Raw genomic sequence first — 27,169 nt, 5'->3', positions numbered from 1 at the left:
CACCGACGTATATTTACATTCTTTATTTAGGCAATGTATGCAGGCACACATTCATTCACGTAAAATAACGAATAAAATTGATATAGAATCTACTATAATTTGCAAAGCGACCAACCACCAAATGTCATTGTGAAAGCTAGTTTCGTAATTAGCTTTGCAATACTTCATTTACCTCCCTAAACACCAACAATGAGCGAGTATTTGTATACTCGGTAAAAGCGATGGATGGATTCCTTACACATTCACATATATTAAGCAATGAATTTGCTATAGTACCTACAGTACTCAGACTTCTCGAATTACTTACATCTTCTTATATCTTAACTTTGTTGTTCATTCAACAACAGAGTCGTTTTCCAGGGAATCCCGTTATGTTAGATGATGCATCGCCTCGCCTCGCCTCGCATGGCATCGAATCGCATGTCATTGCATCGCATCGCATTGAACTGCATGGTATTGAATCACAAGGCATTGAATGGCATGGCATGGCATGGCATGGCATGGCATGGCATCACGTCTCTCGTCTCTCGTCTCTCGTCTCTCGTCTCTCGTCTCTAGTCTCTAGTCTCTAGTCTCTCGTCTCTCGTCTCTCGTCTCTCGTCTCTCGTCTCTCGTCTCTCGTCTCTCGTCTCTCGTCTCTCGTCTCTCGTCTCTCGTCTCTCGTCTCTCGTCTCTCGTCTCTCGTCTCTCGTCTCTCGCCTCTCGCCTCTCGCCTCTCGCCTCTCGCCTCTAGCCTCTAGCCTCTAGCCTCTCGCCACCCAGCCCTGCCTCGCTTCGCCTCGTCTCCGGTTTGTGAAAACGATGTATCAAGCAAAGTGTTAGATGTGAAAAAGTCGTGATATATATACAAAAATGGAATAGTTGGCGCGTAATAGTGCTGTTCGTTTTCTGTTATGGTATCAGAGAGAGAACGTCTCCTATTTATATTTTTTGACGAGCGTTGGCGTAACAGGCCCCTTGCACTTTTAATTCGTTATTGTACTTTTCAAAAGCTGTAGCTACCTTAAGACACATGACAAATGGAGGTTTATGTATTAGAGTTAAGCGCTATACTCCCTGGCCAGGAGCGAATTCGTGAAACGCCACGCGAGTCTGTTTACCACTTTGCCGCCAGTTACATATTCACTACTCATGAATGAAACCATGTAATATCATGAATTTGCATATATATATAAATTCATTGATCAGGTAAGAAATGGTTAAAGCCTTTACTGCATGGCGTTTATATGTATGCTTGAATTCGAATATTACTCAACGATAATCACATGCCCTTTTGCAATTGAAACTCGCTACGTGGTTTCTAGCCGCAATTGTTGCCTGGTGTTGCAGAGCAACCATGCATCCTATCGCTTCTCGGCCTTTTGGCTAAGATCAAAGTGTAGTATCTGTTCTTATCAGCTTAATATCTGATACGATCCCCATGTGGGATCCTCGATATTAAACTGATTTTTGCAACATGGCGAAGTGCTAGGAGCTTGCTCCACCTTTGCCGCGGATCGGCCCGGTATTGCAGTACCTCTGGGATCGGTCCACTCCCTTCGGGGAGACCAAAAACAACCCTATCAACTAGTCAAAATCAAGTAGGAGACGATTATGTTAATTGGTTATGTACATTAATGAATCGTTGTTAATTTGAATTGCAGTAATTACTTCACACCAGCCAACATCGTATGAGGAAAAAGCTTGGAACGAGCAGCAGAAGTGAGTCAGTTCGAGTCCGGGTTTGGATGGGTTCGAAGCTGAACAACTGCAACGAGTTAGAGGGAAGGAAGGAAGGAAGGAAGGAAGGAAGAAGGAAGGAAGGAGAAAGAAGGAGAAAGAAGGAGAGTGAGGTGAGTAATATCATTTAATAACTTTAGATAAAGATTATGTGCGAGCCAAGAAATACGATGGTTGGTGTGGAAGGAAAGAAGTTGATTTTATGAATGGGGGGGGGGGTTGCCCAGTTAGTGCAATATTAATTGATTTTGTTTGTTTCTGAGATAGGTTCTATAGGGTGAAGTTTTTCTCTATTTATATAAGTGTGGAAACTGGTTTAGATAGCTTAGTGGTTTGTTATGAAAAGGCTGGTAGAGATGGGTTGAATAGTGTTAGACTTGTGTCTGCATTTAGTGGAGAACTGGATTTGGTATTTAAATGGCATCTAATATGACGTAGTCATTGTGCAAATAAACTCTAAATCAACGGGTTTACTATGATCGAGAACCTAACTATAATAGTTACCCATTGTTGGCATGCTCTTCTTTTTTTTACAGAATTACTCACTCTCCCTTGTGAGGGAGGGAGGGAGGGAGGGAGGAGTGTGTGTGTATATCACTCGGAATTCCTTAGTCGGCTCTGACGGCGAAATTATATTCATACATACATCAAGATTAGACGTTTATCTATTTAATTTACCATTGCTGGAATGTACCAATGCGTAATAAAGACGAAATTCGACTTGAGATGGAGGGAGGTGTTGCTTTGGTGTGGTTTTACACGGCAACTCAACGATCGTTTGCCACTTCCACGCTTGCCTGCCAGCGGCCAGCCACTAGCCTCAAAGTGAATTCCAGTGTCTTGATTAGCTTTACAATCCATCATTTACCTCAATACACACTAACAATGTGTATTTATATACTTCAATCGAGCATTCGATGCACACATTCACCTGTAATATATACGTCAATGAAACCCAGAACCCACCCAAGTTCAAGCGCACCTGCACTCTCACCCCTCTCCATTTGAATGCTAGTTTCCTATTTAGATTTCAAATGCTTCATTCACCCCTCTAAACACCACCGACGTATATTTACATTCTTTATTTAGGCAATGTATGCAGGCACACATTCATTCACGTAAAATAACGAATAAAATTGATATAGAATCTACTATAATTTGCAAAGCGACCAACCACCAAATGTCATTGTGAAAGCTAGTTTCGTAATTAGCTTTGCAATACTTCATTTACCTCCCTAAACACCAACAATGAGCGAGTATTTGTATACTCGGTAAAAGCGATGGATGGATTCCTTACACATTCACATATATTAAGCAATGAATTTGCTATAGTACCTACAGTACTCAGACTTCTCGAATTACTTACATCTTCTTATATCTTAACTTTGTTGTTCATTCAACAACAGAGTCGTTTTTCCAGGGAATCCCGTTATGTTAGATGATGCATCGCCTCGCCTCGCCTCGCATGGCATCGAATCGCATGTCATTGCATCGCATCGCATTGAACTGCATGGTATTGAATCACAAGGCATTGAATGGCATGGCATGGCATGGCATGGCATGGCATCACGTCACGTCTCTCGTCTCTCGTCTCTCGTCTCTCGTCTCTAGTCTCTAGTCTCTAGTCTCTCGTCTCTCGTCTCTCGTCTCTCGTCTCTCGTCTCTCGTCTCTCGTCTCTCGTCTCTCGTCTCTCGTCTCTCGTCTCTCGTCTCTCGTCTCTCGTCTCTCGTCTCTCGCCTCTCGCCTCTCGCCTCTCGCCTCTAGCCTCTAGCCTCTAGCCTCTCGCCACCCAGCCCTGCCTCGCTTCGCCTCGTCTCCGGTTTGTGAAAACGATGTATCAAGCAAAGTGTTAGATGTGAAAAAGTCGTGATATATATACAAAAATGGAATAGTTGGCGCGTAATAGTGCTGTTCGTTTTCTGTTATGGTATCAGAGAGAGAACGTCTCCTATTTATATTTTTTGACGAGCGTTGGCGTAACAGGCCCCTTGCACTTTTAATTCGTTATTGTACTTTTCAAAAGCTGTAGCTACCTTAAGACACATGACAAATGGAGGTTTATGTATTAGAGTTAAGCGCTATACTCCCTGGCCAGGAGCGAATTCGTGAAACGCCACGCGAGTCTGTTTACCACTTTGCCGCCAGTTACATATTCACTACTCATGAATGAAACCATGTAATATCATGAATTTGCATATATATATAAATTCATTGATCAGGTAAGAAATGGTTAAAGCCTTTACTGCATGGCGTTTATATGTATGCTTGAATTCGAATAGTACTCAACGATAATCACATGCCCTTTTGCAATTGAAACTCGCTACGTGGTTTCTAGCCGCAATTGTTGCCTGGTGTTGCAGAGCAACCATGCATCCTATCGCTTCTCGGCCTTTTGGCTAAGATCAAAGTGTAGTATCTGTTCTTATCAGCTTAATATCTGATACGATCCCCATGTGGGATCCTCGATATTAAACTGATTTTTGCAACATGGCGAAGTGCTAGGAGCTTGCTCCACCTTTGCCGCGGATCGGCCCGGTATTGCAGTACCTCTGGGATCGGTCCACTCCCTTCGGGGAGACCAAAAACAACCCTATCAACTAGTCAAAATCAAGTAGGAGACGATTATGTTAATTGGTTATGTACATTAATGAATCGTGTTAATTTGAATTGCAGTAATTACTTCACACCAGCCAACATCGTATGAGGAAAAAGCCTTGGAACGAGCAGCAGAAGTGAGTCAGTCGAGTCCGGGTTTGATGGGTCGAAGCTGAACAACTGCAACGAGTTAGAGGAAGGAAGGAAGGAAGGAAGGAAGGAAGGAAGGAAGGAAGGGAAGGAAGGAAGGAAGGAAGGAAGGAGAAAGAAGGAGAAAGAAGGAGAGTGAGGTGAGTAATATCATTTAATAACTTTAGATTAAAGATTATGTGCGAGCAAAGAAATACGATGGTTGGTGTGGAAGGAAAGAAGTTGATTTTATGAATGGGGGGGGGGGTTGCCAGTTAGTGCAATATTAATTGATTTTGTTTGTTTTCTGAGATAGGTTATATAGGGTGAAGTTTTTCTCTATTTATATAAGTGTGGAAACTGGTTTAGATAGCTTAGTGGTTTGTTATGAAAAGGCTGGTAGAGATGGGTTGAATAGTGTTAGACTTGTGTCTGCATTTAGTGGAGAACTGGATTTGGTATTTAAATGGCATCTAATATGACGTAGTCATTGTGCAAATAAACTCTAAATCAACGGGTTTACTATGATCGAGAACCTAACTATAATAGTTACCCATTGTTGGCATGCTCTTCTTTTTTTTTACAGAATTACTCACTCTCCCTTGTGAGTGAGGGAGGGAGGGAGGGGAGGAGTGTGTGTGTATATCACTCGGAATTCCTTAGTCGGCTCTGACGGCGAAATTATATTCATACATACATCAAGATTAGACGTTTATCTATTTAATTTACCATTGCTGGAATGTACCAATGCGTAATAAAGACGAAATTCGACTTGAGATGGAGGGAGGTGTTGCTTTGGTGTGGTTTTACACGGCAACTCAACGATCGTTTGCCACTTCCACGCTTGCCTGCCAGCCGGCCAGCCACTAGCCTCAAAGTGAATTCCAGTGTCTTGATTAGCTTTACAATCCATCATTTACCTCAATACACACTAACAATGTGTATTTATATACTTCAATCGAGCATTCGATGCACACATTCACCTGTAATATATACGTCAATGAAACCCAGAACCCACCCAAGTTCAAGCGCACCTGCACTCTCACCCCTCTCCATTTGAATGCTAGTTTCCTATTTAGATTTCAAATGCTTCATTCACCCCTCTAAACACCACCGACGTATATTTACATTCTTTATTTAGGCAATGTATGCAGGCACACATTCATTCACGTAAAATAACGAATAAAATTGATATAGAATCTACTATAATTTGCAAAGCGACCAACCACCAAATGTCATTGTGAAAGCTAGTTTCGTAATTAGCTTTGCAATACTTCATTTACCTCCCTAAACACCAACAATGAGCGAGTATTTGTATACTCGGTAAAAGCGATGGATGGATTCCTTACACATTCACATATATTAAGCAATGAATTTGCTATAGTACCTACAGTACTCAGACTTCTCGAATTACTTACATCTTCTTATATCTTAACTTTGTTGTTCATTCAACAACAGAGTCGTTTTCCAGGGAATCGCGTTATGTTAGATGATGCATCGCCTCGCCTCGCATGGCATCGAATCGCATGTCATTGCATCGCATCGCATCGCATCGCATTGAACTGCATGGTATTGAATCACAAGGCATTGAATGGCATGGCATGGCATGGCATGGCATCGTCTCTCACGTCTCTCGTCTCTCGTCTCTCGTCTCTCGTCTCTCGTCTCTAGTCTCTAGTCTCTAGTCTCTCGTCTCTCGTCTCTCGTCTCTCGTCTCTCGTCTCTCGTCTCTCGTCTCTCGTCTCTCGTCTCTCGTCTCTCGTCTCTCGTCTCTCGTCTCTCGTCTCTCGTCTCTCGCCTCTCGCCTCTCGCCTCTCGCCTCTCGCCTCTCGCCTCTAGCCTCTAGCCTCTAGCCTCTCGCCACCCAGCCCTGCCTCGCTTCGCCTCGTCTCCGGTTTGTGAAAACGATGTATCAAGCAAAGTGTTAGATGTGAAAAAGTCGTGATATATATACAAAAATGGAATAGTTGGCGCGTAATAGTGCTGTTCGTTTTCTGTTATGGTATCAGAGAGAGAACGTCTCCTATTTATATTTTTTGACGAGCGTTGGCGTAACAGGCCCCTTGCACTTTTAATTCGTTATTGTACTTTTCAAAAGCTGTAGCTACCTTAAGACACATGACAAATGGAGGTTTATGTATTAGAGTTAAGCGCTATACTCCCTGGCCAGGAGCGAATTCGTGAAACGCCACGCGAGTCTGTTTACCACTTTGCCGCCAGTTACATATTCACTACTCATGAATGAAACCATGTAATATCATGAATTTGCATATATATATAAATTCATTGATCAGGTAAGAAATGGTTAAAGCCTTTACTGCATGGCGTTTATATGTATGCTTGAATTCGAATAGTACTCAACGATAATCACATGCCCTTTTGCAATTGAAACTCGCTACGTGGTTTCTAGCCGCAATTGTTGCCTGGTGTTGCAGAGCAACCATGCATCCTATCGCTTCTCGGCCTTTTGGCTAAGATCAAAGTGTAGTATCTGTTCTTATCAGCTTAATATCTGATACGATCCCCATGTGGGATCCTCGATATTAAACTGATTTTTGCAACATGGCGAAGTGCTAGGAGCTTGCTCCACCTTTGCCGCGGATCGGCCCGGTATTGCAGTACCTCTGGGATCGGTCCACTCCCTTCGGGGAGACCAAAAACAACCCTATCAACTAGTCAAAATCAAGTAGGAGACGATTATGTTAATTGGTTATGTACATTAATGAATCGTGTTAATTTGAATTGCAGTAATTACTTCACACCAGCCAACATCGTATGAGGAAAAAGCCTTGGAACGAGCAGCAGAAGTGAGTCAGTCGAGTCCGGGTTTGATGGGTCGAAGCTGAACAACTGCAACGAGTTAGAGGGAAGGAAGGAAGGAAGGAAGGAAGGAAGGAAGGAAGGAAGGAAGGAAGGAAGAAGAAGGAGAAAGAAGGAGAGTGAGGTGAGTAATATCATTTAATAACTTTAGATTAAAGATTATGTGCGAGCAAAGAAATACGATGGTTGGTGTGGAAGGAAAGAAGTTGATTTTATGAATGGGGGGGGGGTTGCCAGTTAGTGCAATATTAATTGATTTTGTTTGTTTTCTGAGATAGGTTATATAGGGTGAAGTTTTTCTCTATTTATATAAGTGTGGAAACTGGTTTAGATAGCTTAGTGGTTTGTTATGAAAAGGCTGGTAGAGATGGGTTGAATAGTGTTAGACTTGTGTCTGCATTTAGTGGAGAACTGGATTTGGTATTTAAATGGCATCTAATATGACGTAGTCATTGTGCAAATAAACTCTAAATCAACGGGTTTACTATGATCGAGAACCTAACTATAATAGTTACCCATTGTTGGCATGCTCTTCTTTTTTTTACAGAATTACTCACTCTCCCTTGTGAGGGAGGGAGGGAGGGAGGGAGGAGTGTGTGTGTATATCACTCGGAATTCCTTAGTCGGCTCTGACGGCGAAATTATATTCATACATACATCAAGATTAGACGTTTATCTATTTAATTTACCATTGCTGGAATGTACCAATGCGTAATAAAGACGAAATTCGACTTGAGATGGAGGGAGGTGTTGCTTTGGTGTGGTTTTACACGGCAACTCAACGATCGTTTGCCACTTCCACGCTTGCCTGCCAGCCGGCCAGCCACTAGCCTCAAAGTGAATTCCAGTGTCTTGATTAGCTTTACAATCCATCATTTACCTCAATACACACTAACAATGTGTATTTATATACTTCAATCGAGCATTCGATGCACACATTCACCTGTAATATATACGTCAATGAAACCCAGAACCCACCCAAGTTCAAGCGCACCTGCACTCTCACCCCTCTCCATTTGAATGCTAGTTTCCTATTTAGATTTCAAATGCTTCATTCACCCCTCTAAACACCACCGACGTATATTTACATTCTTTATTTAGGCAATGTATGCAGGCACACATTCATTCACGTAAAATAACGAATAAAATTGATATAGAATCTACTATAATTTGCAAAGCGACCAACCACCAAATGTCATTGTGAAAGCTAGTTTCGTAATTAGCTTTGCAATACTTCATTTACCTCCCTAAACACCAACAATGAGCGAGTATTTGTATACTCGGTAAAAGCGATGGATGGATTCCTTACACATTCACATATATTAAGCAATGAATTTGCTATAGTACCTACAGTACTCAGACTTCTCGAATTACTTACATCTTCTTATATCTTAACTTTGTTGTTCATTCAACAACAGAGTCGTTTTCCAGGGAATCGCGTTATGTTAGATGATGCATCGCCTCGCCTCGCCTCGCATGGCATCGAATCGCATGTCATTGCATCGCATCGCATCGCATCGCATTGAACTGCATGGTATTGAATCACAAGGCATTGAATGGCATGGCATGGCATGGCATGGCATGGCATCACGTCTCTCGTCTCTCGTCTCTCGTCTCTCGTCTCTCGTCTCTAGTCTCTAGTCTCTAGTCTCTCGTCTCTCGTCTCTCGTCTCTCGTCTCTCGTCTCTCGTCTCTCGTCTCTCGTCTCTCGTCTCTCGTCTCTCGTCTCTCGTCTCTCGTCTCTCGTCTCTCGTCTCTCGTCTCTCGCCTCTCGCCTCTCGCCTCTCGCCTCTCGCCTCTCGCCTCTAGCCTCTAGCCTCTAGCCTCTCGCCACCCAGCCCTGCCTCGCTTCGCCTCGTCTCCGGTTTGTGAAAACGATGTATCAAGCAAAGTGTTAGATGTGAAAAAGTCGTGATATATATACAAAAATGGAATAGTTGGCGCGTAATAGTGCTGTTCGTTTTCTGTTATGGTATCAGAGAGAGAACGTCTCCTATTTATATTTTTTGACGAGCGTTGGCGTAACAGGCCCCTTGCACTTTTAATTCGTTATTGTACTTTTCAAAAGCTGTAGCTACCTTAAGACACATGACAAATGGAGGTTTATGTATTAGAGTTAAGCGCTATACTCCCTGGCCAGGAGCGAATTCGTGAAACGCCACGCGAGTCTGTTTACCACTTTGCCGCCAGTTACATATTCACTACTCATGAATGAAACCATGTAATATCATGAATTTGCATATATATATAAATTCATTGATCAGGTAAGAAATGGTTAAAGCCTTTACTGCATGGCGTTTATATGTATGCTTGAATTCGAATAGTACTCAACGATAATCACATGCCCTTTTGCAATTGAAACTCGCTACGTGGTTTCTAGCCGCAATTGTTGCCTGGTGTTGCAGAGCAACCATGCATCCTATCGCTTCTCGGCCTTTTGGCTAAGATCAAAGTGTAGTATCTGTTCTTATCAGCTTAATATCTGATACGATCCCCATGTGGGATCCTCGATATTAAACTGATTTTTGCAACATGGCGAAGTGCTAGGAGCTTGCTCCACCTTTGCCGCGGATCGGCCCGGTATTGCAGTACCTCTGGGATCGGTCCACTCCCTTCGGGGAGACCAAAAACAACCCTATCAACTAGTCAAAATCAAGTAGGAGACGATTATGTTAATTGGTTATGTACATTAATGAATCGTGTTAATTTGAATTGCAGTAATTACTTCACACCAGCCAACATCGTATGAGGAAAAAGCCTTGGAACGAGCAGCAGAAGTGAGTCAGTCGAGTCCGGGTTTGATGGGTCGAAGCTGAACAACTGCAACGAGTTAGAGGGAAGGAAGGAAGGAAGGAAGGAAGGAAGGAAGGAAGGAAGGAAGGAAGGAAGGAAGGAAGGAAGGAAGGAAGGAAGGAGAAGAAGGAGAAAGAAGGAGAGTGAGGTGAGTAATATCATTTAATAACTTTAGATTAAAGATTATGTGCGAGCAAAGAAATACGATGGTTGGTGTGGAAGGAAAGAAGTTGATTTTATGAATGGGGGGGGTTGCCAGTTAGTGCAATATTAATTGATTTTGTTTGTTTTCTGAGATAGGTTATATAGGGTGAAGTTTTTCTCTATTTATATAAGTGTGGAAACTGGTTTAGATAGCTTAGTGGTTTGTTATGAAAAGGCTGGTAGAGATGGGTTGAATAGTGTTAGACTTGTGTCTGCATTTAGTGGAGAACTGGATTTGGTATTTAAATGGCATCTAATATGACGTAGTCATTGTGCAAATAAACTCTAAATCAACGGGTTTACTATGATCGAGAACCTAACTATAATAGTTACCCATTGTTGGCATGCTCTTCTTTTTTTTACAGAATTACTCACTCTCCCTTGTGAGGGAGGGAGGGAGGGAGGGAGGAGTGTGTGTGTATATCACTCGGAATTCCTTAGTCGGCTCTGACGGCGAAATTATATTCATACATACATCAAGATTAGACGTTTATCTATTTAATTTACCATTGCTGGAATGTACCAATGCGTAATAAAGACGAAATTCGACTTGAGATGGAGGGAGGTGTTGCTTTGGTGTGGTTTTACACGGCAACTCAACGATCGTTTGCCACTTCCACGCTTGCCTGCCAGCCGGCCAGCCACTAGCCTCAAAGTGAATTCCAGTGTCTTGATTAGCTTTACAATCCATCATTTACCTCAATACACACTAACAATGTGTATTTATATACTTCAATCGAGCATTCGATGCACACATTCACCTGTAATATATACGTCAATGAAACCCAGAACCCACCCAAGTTCAAGCGCACCTGCACTCTCACCCCTCTCCATTTGAATGCTAGTTTCCTATTTAGATTTCAAATGCTTCATTCACCCCTCTAAACACCACCGACGTATATTTACATTCTTTATTTAGGCAATGTATGCAGGCACACATTCATTCACGTAAAATAACGAATAAAATTGATATAGAATCTACTATAATTTGCAAAGCGACCAACCACCAAATGTCATTGTGAAAGCTAGTTTCGTAATTAGCTTTGCAATACTTCATTTACCTCCCTAAACACCAACAATGACCGAGTATTTGTATACTCGGTAAAAGCGATGGATGGATTCCTTACACATTCACATATATTAAGCAATGAATTTGCTATAGTACCTACAGTACTCAGACTTCTCGAATTACTTACATCTTCTTATATCTTAACTTTGTTGTTCATTCAACAACAGAGTCGTTTTCCAGGGAATCGCGTTATGTTAGATGATGCATCGCCTCGCCTCGCCTCGCATGGCATCGAATCGCATGTCATTGCATCGCATCGCATTGAACTGCATGGTATTGAATCACAAGGCATTGAATGGCATGGCATGGCATGGCATGGCATGGCATCACGTCTCTCGTCTCTCGTCTCTCGTCTCTCGTCTCTCGTCTCTAGTCTCTAGTCTCTAGTCTCTCGTCTCTCGTCTCTCGTCTCTCGTCTCTCGTCTCTCGTCTCTCGTCTCTCGTCTCTCGTCTCTCGTCTCTCGTCTCTCGTCTCTCGTCTCTCGTCTCTCGTCTCTCGTCTCTCGTCTCTCGCCTCTCGCCTCTCGCCTCTCGCCTCTCGCCTCTAGCCTCTAGCCTCTAGCCTCTCGCCACCCAGCCCTGCCTCGCTTCGCCTCGTCTCCGGTTTGTGAAAACGATGTATCAAGCAAAGTGTTAGATGTGAAAAAGTCGTGATATATATACAAAAATGGAATAGTTGGCGCGTAATAGTGCTGTTCGTTTTCTGTTATGGTATCAGAGAGAGAACGTCTCCTATTTATATTTTTTGACGAGCGTTGGCGTAACAGGCCCCTTGCACTTTTAATTCGTTATTGTACTTTTCAAAAGCTGTAGCTACCTTAAGACACATGACAAATGGAGGTTTATGTATTAGAGTTAAGCGCTATACTCCCTGGCCAGGAGCGAATTCGTGAAACGCCACGCGAGTCTGTTTACCACTTTGCCGCCAGTTACATATTCACTACTCATGAATGAAACCATGTAATATCATGAATTTGCATATATATATAAATTCATTGATCAGGTAAGAAATGGTTAAAGCCTTTACTGCATGGCGTTTATATGTATGCTTGAATTCGAATAGTACTCAACGATAATCACATGCCCTTTTGCAATTGAAACTCGCTACGTGGTTTCTAGCCGCAATTGTTGCCTGGTGTTGCAGAGCAACCATGCATCCTATCGCTTCTCGGCCTTTTGGCTAAGATCAAAGTGTAGTATCTGTTCTTATCAGCTTAATATCTGATACGATCCCCATGTGGGATCCTCGATATTAAACTGATTTTTGCAACATGGCGAAGTGCTAGGAGCTTGCTCCACCTTTGCCGCGGATCGGCCCGGTATTGCAGTACCTCTGGGATCGGTCCACTCCCTTCGGGGAGACCAAAAACAACCCTATCAACTAGTCAAAATCAAGTAGGAGACGATTATGTTAATTGGTTATGTACATTAATGAATCGTGTTAATTTGAATTGCAGTAATTACTTCACACCAGCCAACATCGTATGAGGAAAAAGCCTTGGAACGAGCAGCAGAAGTGAGTCAGTCGAGTCCGGGTTTGATGGGTCGAAGCTGAACAACTGCAACGAGTTAGAGGGAAGGAAGGAAGGAAGGAAGGAAGGAAGGAAGGAAGGAAGGAAGGAGAAAGAAGGAGAAAGAAGGAGAGTGAGGTGAGTAATATCATTTAATAACTTTAGATTAAAGATTATGTGCGAGCAAAGAAATACGATGGTTGGTGTGGAAGGAAAGAAGTTGATTTTATGAATGGGGGGGGGTTGCCAGTTAGTGCAATATTAATTGATTTTGTTTGTTTTCTGAGATAGGTTATATAGGGTGAAGTTTTTCTCTATTTATATAAGTGTGGAAACTGGTTTAGATAGCTTAGTGGTTTGTTATGAAAAGGCTGGTAGAGATGGGTTGAATAGTGTTAGACTTGTGTCTGCATTTAGTGGAGAACTGGATTTGGTATTTAAATGGCATCTAATATGACGTAGTCATTGTGCAAATAAACTCTAAATCAACGGGTTTACTATGATCGAGAACCTAACTATAATAGTTACCCATTGTTGGCATGCTCTTCTTTTTTTTACAGAATTACTCACTCTCCCTTGTGAGTGAGGGAGGGAGGGAGGGAGGAGTGTGTGTGTATATCACTCGGAATTCCTTAGTCGGCTCTGACGGCGAAATTATATTCATACATACATCAAGATTAGACGTTTATCTATTTAATTTACCATTGCTGGAATGTACCAATGCGTAATAAAGACGAAATTCGACTTGAGATGGAGGGAGGTGTTGCTTTGGTGTGGTTTTACACGGCAACTCAACGATCGTTTGCCACTTCCACGCTTGCCTGCCAGCCGGCCAGCCACTAGCCTCAAAGTGAATTCCAGTGTCTTGATTAGCTTTACAATCCATCATTTACCTCAATACACACTAACAATGTGTATTTATATACTTCAATCGAGCATTCGATGCACACATTCACCTGTAATATATACGTCAATGAAACCCAGAACCCACCCAAGTTCAAGCGCACCTGCACTCTCACCCCTCTCCATTTGAATGCTAGTTTCCTATTTAGATTTCAAATGCTTCATTCACCCCTCTAAACACCACCGACGTATATTTACATTCTTTATTTAGGCAATGTATGCAGGCACACATTCATTCACGTAAAATAACGAATAAAATTGATATAGAATCTACTATAATTTGCAAAGCGACCAACCACCAAATGTCATTGTGAAAGCTAGTTTCGTAATTAGCTTTGCAATACTTCATTTACCTCCCTAAACACCAACAATGAGCCGAGTATTTGTATACTCGGTAAAAGCGATGGATGGATTCCTTACACATTCACATATATTAAGCAATGAATTTGCTATAGTACCTACAGTACTCAGACTTCTCGAATTACTTACATCTTCTTATATCTTAACTTTGTTGTTCATTCAACAACAGAGTCGTTTTCCAGGGAATCCCGTTATGTTAGATGATGCATCGCCTCGCCTCGCCTCGCATGGCATCGAATCGCATGTCATTGCATCGCATCGCATTGAACTGCATGGTATTGAATCACAAGGCATTGAATGGCATGGCATGGCATGGCATGGCATGGCATCACGTCACGTCTCTCGTCTCTCGTCTCTCGTCTCTCGTCTCTCGTCTCTAGTCTCTAGTCTCTAGTCTCTAGTCTCTCGTCTCTCGTCTCTCGTCTCTCGTCTCTCGTCTCTCGTCTCTCGTCTCTCGTCTCTCGTCTCTCGTCTCTCGTCTCTCGTCTCTCGTCTCTCGTCTCTCGTCTCTCGTCTCTCGCCTCTCGCCTCTCGCCTCTCGCCTCTCGCCTCTAGCCTCTAGCCTCTAGCCTCTCGCCACCCAGCCCTGCCTCGCTTCGCCTCGTCTCCGGTTTGTGAAAACGATGTATCAAGCAAAGTGTTAGATGTGAAAAAGTCGTGATATATATACAAAAATGGAATAGTTGGCGCGTAATAGTGCTGTTCGTTTTCTGTTATGGTATCAGAGAGAGAACGTCTCCTATTTATATTTTTTGACGAGCGTTGGCGTAACAGGCCCCTTGCACTTTTAATTCGTTATTGTACTTTTCAAAAGCTGTAGCTACCTTAAGACACATGACAAATGGAGGTTTATGTATTAGAGTTAAGCGCTATACTCCCTGGCCAGGAGCGAATTCGTGAAACGCCACGCGAGTCTGTTTACCACTTTGCCGCCAGTTACATATTCACTACTCATGAATGAAACCATGTAATATCATGAATTTGCATATATATATAAATTCATTGATCAGGTAAGAAATGGTTAAAGCCTTTACTGCATGGCGTTTATATGTATGCTTGAATTCGAATATTACTCAACGATAATCACATGCCCTTTTGCAATTGAAACTCGCTACGTGGTTTCTAGCCGCAATTGTTGCCTGGTGTTGCAGAGCAACCATGCATCCTATCGCTTCTCGGCCTTTTGGCTAAGATCAAAGTGTAGTATCTGTTCTTATCAGCTTAATATCTGATACGATCCCCATGTGGGATCCTCGATATTAAACTGATTTTTGCAACATGGCGAAGTGCTAGGAGCTTGCTCCACCTTTGCCGCGGATCGGCCCGGTATTGCAGTACCTCTGGGATCGGTCCACTCCCTTCGGGGAGACCAAAAACAACCCTATCAACTAGTCAAAATCAAGTAGGAGACGATTATGTTAATTGGTTATGTACATTAATGAATCGTGTTAATTTGAATTGCAGTAATTACTTCACACCAGCCAACATCGTATGAGGAAAAAGCCTTGGAACGAGCAGCAGAAGTGAGTCAGTCGAGTCCGGGTTTGATGGGTCGAAGCTGAACAACTGCAACGAGTTAGAGGGAAGGAAGGAAGGAAGGAAGGAAGGAAGGAAGGAAGGAAGGAAGGAAGGAAGGAAGGAAGGAAGGAAGGAAGGAGAAGAAGGAGAAAGAAGGAGAGTGAGGTGAGTAATATCATTTAATAACTTTAGATTAAAGATTATGTGCGAGCAAAGAAATACGATGGTTGGTGTGGAAGGAAAGAAGTTGATTTTATGAATGGGGGGGGGTTGCCAGTTAGTGCAATATTAATTGATTTTGTTTGTTTTCTGAGATAGGTTATATAGGGTGAAGTTTTTCTCTATTTATATAAGTGTGGAAACTGGTTTAGATAGCTTAGTGGTTTGTTATGAAAAGGCTGGTAGAGATGGGTTGAATAGTGTTAGACTTGTGTCTGCATTTAGTGGAGAACTGGATTTGGTATTTAAATGGCATCTAATATGACGTAGTCATTGTGCAAATAAACTCTAAATCAACGGGTTTACTATGATCGAGAACCTAACTATAATAGTTACCCATTGTTGGCATGCTCTTCTTTTTTTTACAGAATTACTCACTCTCCCTTGTGAGTGAGGGAGGGAGGGAGGGAGGAGTGTGTGTGTATATCACTCGGAATTCCTTAGTCGGCTCTGACGGCGAAATTATATTCATACATACATCAAGATTAGACGTTTATCTATTTAATTTACCATTGCTGGAATGTACCAATGCGTAATAAAGACGAAATTCGACTTGAGATGGAGGGAGGTGTTGCTTTGGTGTGGTTTTACACGGCAACTCAACGATCGTTTGCCACTTCCACGCTTGCCTGCCAGCCGGCCAGCCACTAGCCTCAAAGTGAATTCCAGTGTCTTGATTAGCTTTACAATCCATCATTTACCTCAATACACACTAACAATGTGTATTTATATACTTCAATCGAGCATTCGATGCACACATTCACCTGTAATATATACGTCAATGAAACCCAGAACCCACCCAAGTTCAAGCGCACCTGCACTCTCACCCCTCTCCATTTGAATGCTAGTTTCCTATTTAGATTTCAAATGCTTCATTCACCCCTCTAAACACCACCGACGTATATTTACATTCTTTATTTAGGCAATGTATGCAGGCACACATTCATTCACGTAAAATAACGAATAAAATTGATATAGAATCTACTATAATTTGCAAAGCGACCAACCACCAAATGTCATTGTGAAAGCTAGTTTCGTAATTAGCTTTGCAATACTTCATTTACCTCCCTAAACACCAACAATGAGCGAGTATTTGTATACTCGGTAAAAGCGATGGATGGATTCCTTACACATTCACATATATTAAGCAATGAATTTGCTATAGTACCTACAGTACTCAGACTTCTCGAATTACTTACATCTTCTTATATCTTAACTTTGTTGTTCATTCAACAACAGAGTCGTTTTCCAGGGAATCCCGTTATGTTAGATGATGCATCGCCTCGCCTCGCCTCGCATGGCATCGAATCGCATGTCATTGCATCGCATCGCATTGAACTGCATGGTATTGAATCACAAGGCATTGAATGGCATGGCATGGCATGGCATGGCATGGCATGGCATCACGTCTCTCGTCTCTCGTCTCTCGTCTCTCGTCTCTCGTCTCTAGTCTCTAGTCTCTAGTCTCTCGTCTCTCGTCTCTCGTCTCTCGTCTCTCGTCTCTCGTCTCTCGTCTCTCGTCTCTCGTCTCTCGTCTCTCGTCTCTCGTCTCTCGTCTCTCGTCTCTCGTCTCTCGCCTCTCGCCTCTCGCCTCTCGCCTCTCGCCTCTAGCCTCTAGCCTCTAGCCTCTCGCCACCCAGCCCTGCCTCGCTTCGCCTCGTCTCCGGTTTGTGAAAACGATGTATCAAGCAAAGTGTTAGATGTGAAAAAGTCGTGATATATATACAAAAATGGAATAGTTGGCGCGTAATAGTGCTGTTCGTTTTCTGTTATGGTATCAGAGAGAGAACGTCTCCTATTTATATTTTTTGACGAGCGTTGGCGTAACAGGCCCCTTGCACTTTTAATTCGTTATTGTACTTTTCAAAAGCTGTAGCTACCTTAAGACACATGACAAATGGAGGTTTATGTATTAGAGTTAAGCGCTATACTCCCTGGCCAGGAGCGAATTCGTGAAACGCCACGCGAGTCTGTTTACCACTTTGCCGCCAGTTACATATTCACTACTCATGAATGAAACCATGTAATATCATGAATTTGCATATATATATAAATTCATTGATCAGGTAAGAAATGGTTAAAGCCTTTACTGCATGGCGTTTATATGTATGCTTGAATTCGAATATTACTCAACGATAATCACATGCCCTTTTGCAATTGAAACTCGCTACGTGGTTTCTAGCCGCAATTGTTGCCTGGTGTTGCAGAGCAACCATGCATCCTATCGCTTCTCGGCCTTTTGGCTAAGATCAAAGTGTAGTATCTGTTCTTATCAGCTTAATATCTGATACGATCCCCATGTGGGATCCTCGATATTAAACTGATTTTTGCAACATGGCGAAGTGCTAGGAGCTTGCTCCACCTTTGCCGCGGATCGGCCCGGTATTGCAGTACCTCTGGGATCGGTCCACTCCCTTCGGGGAGACCAAAAACAACCCTATCAACTAGTCAAAATCAAGTAGGAGACGATTATGTTAATTGGTTATGTACATTAATGAATCGTGTTAATTTGAATTGCAGTAATTACTTCACACCAGCCAACATCGTATGAGGAAAAAGCCTTGGAACGAGCAGCAGAAGTGAGTCAGTCGAGTCCGGGTTTGATGGGTCGAAGCTGAACAACTGCAACGAGTTAGAGGGAAGGAAGGAAGGAAGGAAGGAAGGAAGGAAGGAAGGAAGGAAGGAAGGAAGGAAGGAAGGAAGGAAGGAAGGAGAAAGAAGGAGAAAGAAGGAGAGTGAGGTGAGTAATATCATTTAATAACTTTAGATTAAAGATTATGTGCGAGCAAAGAAATACGATGGTTGGTGTGGAAGGAAAGAAGTTGATTTTATGAATGGGGGGGGGTTGCCAGTTAGTGCAATATTAATTGATTTTGTTTGTTTTCTGAGATAGGTTATATAGGGTGAAGTTTTTCTCTATTTATATAAGTGTGGAAACTGGTTTAGATAGCTTAGTGGTTTGTTATGAAAAGGCTGGTAGAGATGGGTTGAATAGTGTTAGACTTGTGTCTGCATTTAGTGGAGAACTGGATTTGGTATTTAAATGGCATCTAATATGACGTAGTCATTGTGCAAATAAACTCTAAATCAACGGGTTTACTATGATCGAGAACCTAACTATAATAGTTACCCATTGTTGGCATGCTCTTCTTTTTTTTACAGAATTACTCACTCTCCCTTGTGAGTGAGGGAGGGAGGGAGGGAGGAGTGTGTGTGTATATCACTCGGAATTCCTTAGTCGGCTCTGACGGCGAAATTATATTCATACATACATCAAGATTAGACGTTTATCTATTTAATTTACCATTGCTGGAATGTACCAATGCGTAATAAAGACGAAATTCGACTTGAGATGGAGGGAGGTGTTGCTTTGGTGTGGTTTTACACGGCAACTCAACGATCGTTTGCCACTTCCACGCTTGCCTGCCAGCCGGCCAGCCACTAGCCTCAAAGTGAATTCCAGTGTCTTGATTAGCTTTACAATCCATCATTTACCTCAATACACACTAACAATGTGTATTTATATACTTCAATCGAGCATTCGATGCACACATTCACCTGTAATATATACGTCAATGAAACCCAGAACCCACCCAAGTTCAAGCGCACCTGCACTCTCACCCCTCTCCATTTGAATGCTAGTTTCCTATTTAGATTTCAAATGCTTCATTCACCCCTCTAAACACCACCGACGTATATTTACATTCTTTATTTAGGCAATGTATGCAGGCACACATTCATTCACGTAAAATAACGAATAAAATTGATATAGAATCTACTATAATTTGCAAAGCGACCAACCACCAAATGTCATTGTGAAAGCTAGTTTCGTAATTAGCTTTGCAATACTTCATTTACCTCCCTAAACACCAACAATGAGCGAGTATTTGTATACTCGGTAAAAGCGATGGATGGATTCCTTACACATTCACATATATTAAGCAATGAATTTGCTATAGTACCTACAGTACTCAGACTTCTCGAATTACTTACATCTTCTTATATCTTAACTTTGTTGTTCATTCAACAACAGAGTCGTTTTCCAGGGAATCCCGTTATGTTAGATGATGCATCGCCTCGCCTCGCCTCGCATGGCATCGAATCGCATGTCATTGCATCGCATCGCATTGAACTGCATGGTATTGAATCACAAGGCATTGAATGGCATGGCATGGCATGGCATGGCATGGCATGGCATCACGTCTCTCGTCTCTCGTCTCTCGTCTCTCGTCTCTCGTCTCTAGTCTCTAGTCTCTAGTCTCTCGTCTCTCGTCTCTCGTCTCTCGTCTCTCGTCTCTCGTCTCTCGTCTCTCGTCTCTCGTCTCTCGTCTCTCGTCTCTCGTCTCTCGTCTCTCGTCTCTCGTCTCTCGTCTCTCGCCTCTCGCCTCTCGCCTCTCGCCTCTAGCCTCTAGCCTCTAGCCTCTCGCCACCCAGCCCTGCCTCGCTTCGCCTCGTCTCCGGTTTGTGAAAACGATGTATCAAGCAAAGTGTTAGATGTGAAAAAGTCGTGATATATATACAAAAATGGAATAGTTGGCGCGTAATAGTGCTGTTCGTTTTCTGTTATGGTATCAGAGAGAGAACGTCTCCTATTTATATTTTTTGACGAGCGTTGGCGTAACAGGCCCCTTGCACTTTTAATTCGTTATTGTACTTTTCAAAAGCTGTAGCTACCTTAAGACACATGACAAATGGAGGTTTATGTATTAGAGTTAAGCGCTATACTCCCTGGCCAGGAGCGAATTCGTGAAACGCCACGCGAGTCTGTTTACCACTTTGCCGCCAGTTACATATTCACTACTCATGAATGAAACCATGTAATATCATGAATTTGCATATATATATAAATTCATTGATCAGGTAAGAAATGGTTAAAGCCTTTACTGCATGGCGTTTATATGTATGCTTGAATTCGAATATTACTCAACGATAATCACATGCCCTTTTGCAATTGAAACTCGCTACGTGGTTTCTAGCCGCAATTGTTGCCTGGTGTTGCAGAGCAACCATGCATCCTATCGCTTCTCGGCCTTTTGGCTAAGATCAAAGTGTAGTATCTGTTCTTATCAGCTTAATATCTGATACGATCCCCATGTGGGATCCTCGATATTAAACTGATTTTTGCAACATGGCGAAGTGCTAGGAGCTTGCTCCACCTTTGCCGCGGATCGGCCCGGTATTGCAGTACCTCTGGGATCGGTCCACTCCCTTCGGGGAGACCAAAAACAACCCTATCAACTAGTCAAAATCAAGTAGGAGACGATTATGTTAATTGGTTATGTACATTAATGAATCGTGTTAATTTGAATTGCAGTAATTACTTCACACCAGCCAACATCGTATGAGGAAAAAGCCTTGGAACGAGCAGCAGAAGTGAGTCAGTCGAGTCCGGGTTTGATGGGTCGAAGCTGAACAACTGCAACGAGTTAGAGGGAAGGAAGGAAGGAAGGAAGGAAGGAAGGAAGGAAGGAAGGAAGGAAGGAAGGAAGGAAGGAAGGAAGGAAGGAAGGAGAAGAAGGAGAAAGAAGGAGAGTGAGGTGAGTAATATCATTTAATAACTTTAGATTAAAGATTATGTGCGAGCAAAGAAATACGATGGTTGGTGTGGAAGGAAAGAAGTTGATTTTATGAATGGGGGGGGGTTGCCAGTTAGTGCAATATTAATTGATTTTGTTTGTTTTCTGAGATAGGTTATATAGGGTGAAGTTTTTCTCTATTTATATAAGTGTGGAAACTGGTTTAGATAGCTTAGTGGTTTGTTATGAAAAGGCTGGTAGAGATGGGTTGAATAGTGTTAGACTTGTGTCTGCATTTAGTGGAGAACTGGATTTGGTATTTAAATGGCATCTAATATGACGTAGTCATTGTGCAAATAAACTCTAAATCAACGGGTTTACTATGATCGAGAACCTAACTATAATAGTTACCCATTGTTGGCATGCTCTTCTTTTTTTTACAGAATTACTCACTCTCCCTTGTGAGTGAGGGAGGGAGGGAGGGAGGAGTGTGTGTGTATATCACTCGGAATTCCTTAGTCGGCTCTGACGGCGAAATTATATTCATACATACATCAAGATTAGACGTTTATCTATTTAATTTACCATTGCTGGAATGTACCAATGCGTAATAAAGACGAAATTCGACTTGAGATGGAGGGAGGTGTTGCTTTGGTGTGGTTTTACACGGCAACTCAACGATCGTTTGCCACTTCCACGCTTGCCTGCCAGCCGGCCAGCCACTAGCCTCAAAGTGAATTCCAGTGTCTTGATTAGCTTTACAATCCATCATTTACCTCAATACACACTAACAATGTGTATTTATATACTTCAATCGAGCATTCGATGCACACATTCACCTGTAATATATACGTCAATGAAACCCAGAACCCACCCAAGTTCAAGCGCACCTGCACTCTCACCCCTCTCCATTTGAATGCTAGTTTCCTATTTAGATTTCAAATGCTTCATTCACCCCTCTAAACACCACCGACGTATATTTACATTCTTTATTTAGGCAATGTATGCAGGCACACATTCATTCACGTAAAATAACGAATAAAATTGATATAGAATCTACTATAATTTGCAAAGCGACCAACCACCAAATGTCATTGTGAAAGCTAGTTTCGTAATTAGCTTTGCAATACTTCATTTACCTCCCTAAACACCAACAATGAGCGAGTATTTGTATACTCGGTAAAAGCGATGGATGGATTCCTTACACATTCACATATATTAAGCAATGAATTTGCTATAGTACCTACAGTACTCAGACTTCTCGAATTACTTACATCTTCTTATATCTTAACTTTGTTGTTCATTCAACAACAGAGTCGTTTTCCAGGGAATCCCGTTATGTTAGATGATGCATCGCCTCGCCTCGCCTCGCATGGCATCGAATCGCATGTCATTGCATCGCATCGCATTGAACTGCATGGTATTGAATCACAAGGCATTGAATGGCATGGCATGGCATGGCATGGCATGGCATGGCATCACGTCTCTCGTCTCTCGTCTCTCGTCTCTCGTCTCTCGTCTCTAGTCTCTAGTCTCTAGTCTCTCGTCTCTCGTCTCTCGTCTCTCGTCTCTCGTCTCTCGTCTCTCGTCTCTCGTCTCTCGTCTCTCGTCTCTCGTCTCTCGTCTCTCGTCTCTCGTCTCTCGTCTCTCGTCTCTCGTCTCTCGCCTCTCGCCTCTCGCCTCTCGCCTCTCGCCTCTAGCCTCTAGCCTCTAGCCTCTCGCCACCCAGCCCTGCCTCGCTTCGCCTCGTCTCCGGTTTGTGAAAACGATGTATCAAGCAAAGTGTTAGATGTGAAAAAGTCGTGATATATATACAAAAATGGAATAGTTGGCGCGTAATAGTGCTGTTCGTTTTCTGTTATGGTATCAGAGAGAGAACGTCTCCTATTTATATTTTTTGACGAGCGTTGGCGTAACAGGCCCCTTGCACTTTTAATTCGTTATTGTACTTTTCAAAAGCTGTAGCTACCTTAAGACACATGACAAATGGAGGTTTATGTATTAGAGTTAAGCGCTATACTCCCTGGCCAGGAGCGAATTCGTGAAACGCCACGCGAGTCTGTTTACCACTTTGCCGCCAGTTACATATTCACTACTCATGAATGAAACCATGTAATATCATGAATTTGCATATATATATAAATTCATTGATCAGGTAAGAAATGGTTAAAGCCTTTACTGCATGGCGTTTATATGTATGCTTGAATTCGAATAGTACTCAACGATAATCACATGCCCTTTTGCAATTGAAACTCGCTACGTGGTTTCTAGCCGCAATTGTTGCCTGGTGTTGCAGAGCAACCATGCATCCTATCGCTTCTCGGCCTTTTGGCTAAGATCAAAGTGTAGTATCTGTTCTTATCAGCTTAATATCTGATACGATCCCCATGTGGGATCCTCGATATTAAACTGATTTTTGCAACATGGCGAAGTGCTAGGAGCTTGCTCCACCTTTGCCGCGGATCGGCCCGGTATTGCAGTACCTCTGGGATCGGTCCACTCCCTTCGGGGAGACCAAAAACAACCCTATCAACTAGTCAAAATCAAGTAGGAGACGATTATGTTAATTGGTTATGTACATTAATGAATCGTGTTAATTTGAATTGCAGTAATTACTTCACACCAGCCAACATCGTATGAGGAAAAAGCCTTGGAACGAGCAGCAGAAGTGAGTCAGTCGAGTCCGGGTTTGATGGGTCGAAGCTGAACAACTGCAACGAGTTAGAGGGAAGGAAGGAAGGAAGGAAGGAAGGAAGGAAGGAAGGAAGAGGAAGGAAGGAAGGAAGGAAGGAAGGAAGGAGAAGAAGGAGAAAGAAGGAGAGTGAGGTGAGTAATATCATTTAATAACTTTAGATTAAAGATTATGTGCGAGCAAAGAAATACGATGGTTGGTGTGGAAGGAAAGAAGTTGATTTTATGAATGGGGGGGGGTTGCCAGTTAGTGCAATATTAATTGATTTTGTTTGTTTTCTGAGATAGGTTATATAGGGTGAAGTTTTTCTCTATTTATATAAGTGTGGAAACTGGTTTAGATAGCTTAGTGGTTTGTTATGAAAAGGCTGGTAGAGATGGGTTGAATAGTGTTAGACTTGTGTCTGCATTTAGTGGAGAACTGGATTTGGTATTTAAATGGCATCTAATATGACGTAGTCATTGTGCAAATAAACTCTAAATCAACGGGTTTACTATGATCGAGAACCTAACTATAATAGTTACCCATTGTTGGCATGCTCTTCTTTTTTTTACAGAATTACTCACTCTCCCTTGTGAGTGAGGGAGGGAGGGAGGGAGGAGTGTGTGTGTATATCACTCGGAATTCCTTAGTCGGCTCTGACGGCGAAATTATATTCATACATACATCAAGATTAGACGTTTATCTATTTAATTTACCATTGCTGGAATGTACCAATGCGTAATAAAGACGAAATTCGACTTGAGATGGAGGGAGGTGTTGCTTTGGTGTGGTTTTACACGGCAACTCAACGATCGTTTGCCACTTCCACGCTTGCCTGCCAGCCGGCCAGCCACTAGCCTCAAAGTGAATTCCAGTGTCTTGATTAGCTTTACAATCCATCATTTACCTCAATACACACTAACAATGTGTATTTATATACTTCAATCGAGCATTCGATGCACACATTCACCTGTAATATATACGTCAATGAAACCCAGAACCCACCCAAGTTCAAGCGCACCTGCACTCTCACCCCTCTCCATTTGAATGCTAGTTTCCTATTTAGATTTCAAATGCTTCATTCACCCCTCTAAACACCACCGACGTATATTTACATTCTTTATTTAGGCAATGTATGCAGGCACACATTCATTCACGTAAAATAACGAATAAAATTGATATAGAATCTACTATAATTTGCAAAGCGACCAACCACCAAATGTCATTGTGAAAGCTAGTTTCGTAATTAGCTTTGCAATACTTCATTTACCTCCCTAAACACCAACAATGAGCGAGTATTTGTATACTCGGTAAAAGCGATGGATGGATTCCTTACACATTCACATATATTAAGCAATGAATTTGCTATAGTACCTACAGTACTCAGACTTCTCGAATTACTTACATCTTCTTATATCTTAACTTTGTTGTTCATTCAACAACAGAGTCGTTTTCCAGGGAATCGCGTTATGTTAGATGATGCATCGCCTCGCCTCGCCTCGCATGGCATCGAATCGCATGTCATTGCATCGCATCGCATTGAACTGCATGGTATTGAATCACAAGGCATTGAATGGCATGGCATGGCATGGCATGGCATGGCATGGCATCACGTCTCTCGTCTCTCGTCTCTCGTCTCTCGTCTCTCGTCTCTAGTCTCTAGTCTCTAGTCTCTCGTCTCTCGTCTCTCGTCTCTCGTCTCTCGTCTCTCGTCTCTCGTCTCTCGTCTCTCGTCTCTCGTCTCTCGTCTCTCGTCTCTCGTCTCTCGTCTCTCGTCTCTCGCCTCTCGCCTCTCGCCTCTCGCCTCTCGCCTCTAGCCTCTAGCCTCTAGCCTCTCGCCACCCAGCCCTGCCTCGCTTCGCCTCGTCTCCGGTTTGTGAAAACGATGTATCAAGCAAAGTGTTAGATGTGAAAAAGTCGTGATATATATACAAAAATGGAATAGTTGGCGCGTAATAGTGCTGTTCGTTTTCTGTTATGGTATCAGAGAGAGAACGTCTCCTATTTATATTTTTTGACGAGCGTTGGCGTAACAGGCCCCTTGCACTTTTAATTCGTTATTGTACTTTTCAAAAGCTGTAGCTACCTTAAGACACATGACAAATGGAGGTTTATGTATTAGAGTTAAGCGCTATACTCCCTGGCCAGGAGCGAATTCGTGAAACGCCACGCGAGTCTGTTTACCACTTTGCCGCCAGTTACATATTCACTACTCATGAATGAAACCATGTAATATCATGAATTTGCATATATATATAAATTCATTGATCAGGTAAGAAATGGTTAAAGCCTTTACTGCATGGCGTTTATATGTATGCTTGAATTCGAATAGTACTCAACGATAATCACATGCCCTTTTGCAATTGAAACTCGCTACGTGGTTTCTAGCCGCAATTGTTGCCTGGTGTTGCAGAGCAACCATGCATCCTATCGCTTCTCGGCCTTTTGGCTAAGATCAAAGTGTAGTATCTGTTCTTATCAGCTTAATATCTGATACGATCCCCATGTGGGATCCTCGATATTAAACTGATTTTTGCAACATGGCGAAGTGCTAGGAGCTTGCTCCACCTTTGCCGCGGATCGGCCCGGTATTGCAGTACCTCTGGGATCGGTCCACTCCCTTCGGGGAGACCAAAAACAACCCTATCAACTAGTCAAAATCAAGTAGGAGACGATTATGTTAATTGGTTATGTACATTAATGAATCGTGTTAATTTGAATTGCAGTAATTACTTCACACCAGCCAACATCGTATGAGGAAAAAGCCTTGGAACGAGCAGCAGAAGTGAGTCAGTCGAGTCCGGGTTTGATGGGTCGAAGCTGAACAACTGCAACGAGTTAGAGGGAAGGAAGGAAGGAAGGAAGGAAGGAAGGAAGGAAGGAAGGAAGGAAGGAAGGAAGGAAGGAAGGAAGAAGGAGAAAGAAGGAGAGTGAGGTGAGTAATATCATTTAATAACTTTAGATTAAAGATTATGTGCGAGCAAAGAAATACGATGGTTGGTGTGGAAGGAAAGAAGTTGATTTTATGAATGGGGGGGGTTGCCAGTTAGTGCAATATTAATTGATTTTGTTTGTTTTCTGAGATAGGTTATATAGGGTGAAGTTTTTCTCTATTTATATAAGTGTGGAAACTGGTTT

General features: G+C 42.4%; 10 non-coding genes across 10 annotated transcripts; all 10 read left to right on the top strand.

The window, feature by feature from the left end:
• The first annotated feature begins 1,345 nt into the window (after positions 1-1,345).
• Positions 1,346-1,538, top strand: LOC138361937 (U2 spliceosomal RNA). Its single transcript, XR_011227295.1, has one exon. It is a non-coding gene; the product is annotated as a U2 spliceosomal RNA (small nuclear RNA).
• A 2,558-nt stretch (positions 1,539-4,096) lies between these two features.
• LOC138361936 (U2 spliceosomal RNA) lies at positions 4,097-4,289 on the top strand. The gene has a single exon (XR_011227294.1). It is a non-coding gene; the product is annotated as a U2 spliceosomal RNA (small nuclear RNA).
• Positions 4,290-6,895: 2,606 nt separating this feature from the next.
• LOC138361935 (U2 spliceosomal RNA) lies at positions 6,896-7,088 on the top strand. The gene has a single exon (XR_011227293.1). It is a non-coding gene; the product is annotated as a U2 spliceosomal RNA (small nuclear RNA).
• Positions 7,089-9,685: 2,597 nt separating this feature from the next.
• LOC138361933 (U2 spliceosomal RNA) lies at positions 9,686-9,878 on the top strand. The gene has a single exon (XR_011227291.1). It is a non-coding gene; the product is annotated as a U2 spliceosomal RNA (small nuclear RNA).
• A 2,612-nt stretch (positions 9,879-12,490) lies between these two features.
• Positions 12,491-12,683, top strand: LOC138361932 (U2 spliceosomal RNA). The gene has a single exon (XR_011227290.1). It is a non-coding gene; the product is annotated as a U2 spliceosomal RNA (small nuclear RNA).
• Positions 12,684-15,271: 2,588 nt separating this feature from the next.
• On the top strand, positions 15,272-15,464 carry LOC138361931 (U2 spliceosomal RNA). The gene has a single exon (XR_011227289.1). It is a non-coding gene; the product is annotated as a U2 spliceosomal RNA (small nuclear RNA).
• Positions 15,465-18,064: 2,600 nt separating this feature from the next.
• On the top strand, positions 18,065-18,257 carry LOC138361930 (U2 spliceosomal RNA). The gene has a single exon (XR_011227288.1). It is a non-coding gene; the product is annotated as a U2 spliceosomal RNA (small nuclear RNA).
• Positions 18,258-20,858: 2,601 nt separating this feature from the next.
• LOC138361929 (U2 spliceosomal RNA) lies at positions 20,859-21,051 on the top strand. Its single transcript, XR_011227287.1, has one exon. It is a non-coding gene; the product is annotated as a U2 spliceosomal RNA (small nuclear RNA).
• A 2,618-nt stretch (positions 21,052-23,669) lies between these two features.
• Positions 23,670-23,862, top strand: LOC138361928 (U2 spliceosomal RNA). Its single transcript, XR_011227286.1, has one exon. It is a non-coding gene; the product is annotated as a U2 spliceosomal RNA (small nuclear RNA).
• A 2,598-nt stretch (positions 23,863-26,460) lies between these two features.
• Positions 26,461-26,653, top strand: LOC138361927 (U2 spliceosomal RNA). The gene has a single exon (XR_011227285.1). It is a non-coding gene; the product is annotated as a U2 spliceosomal RNA (small nuclear RNA).
• The last annotated feature ends 516 nt before the right edge of the window (positions 26,654-27,169 follow it).

Source organism: Procambarus clarkii, unplaced genomic scaffold (assembly GCF_040958095.1).
Source record: "Procambarus clarkii isolate CNS0578487 unplaced genomic scaffold, FALCON_Pclarkii_2.0 HiC_scaffold_1015, whole genome shotgun sequence".
In the NCBI taxonomy this organism is placed as follows: domain Eukaryota; kingdom Metazoa; phylum Arthropoda; class Malacostraca; order Decapoda; family Cambaridae; genus Procambarus; species Procambarus clarkii.
Note: the sequence above shows the minus strand (reverse complement) of the source record. Positions and strands in the feature narration are given on the sequence as shown.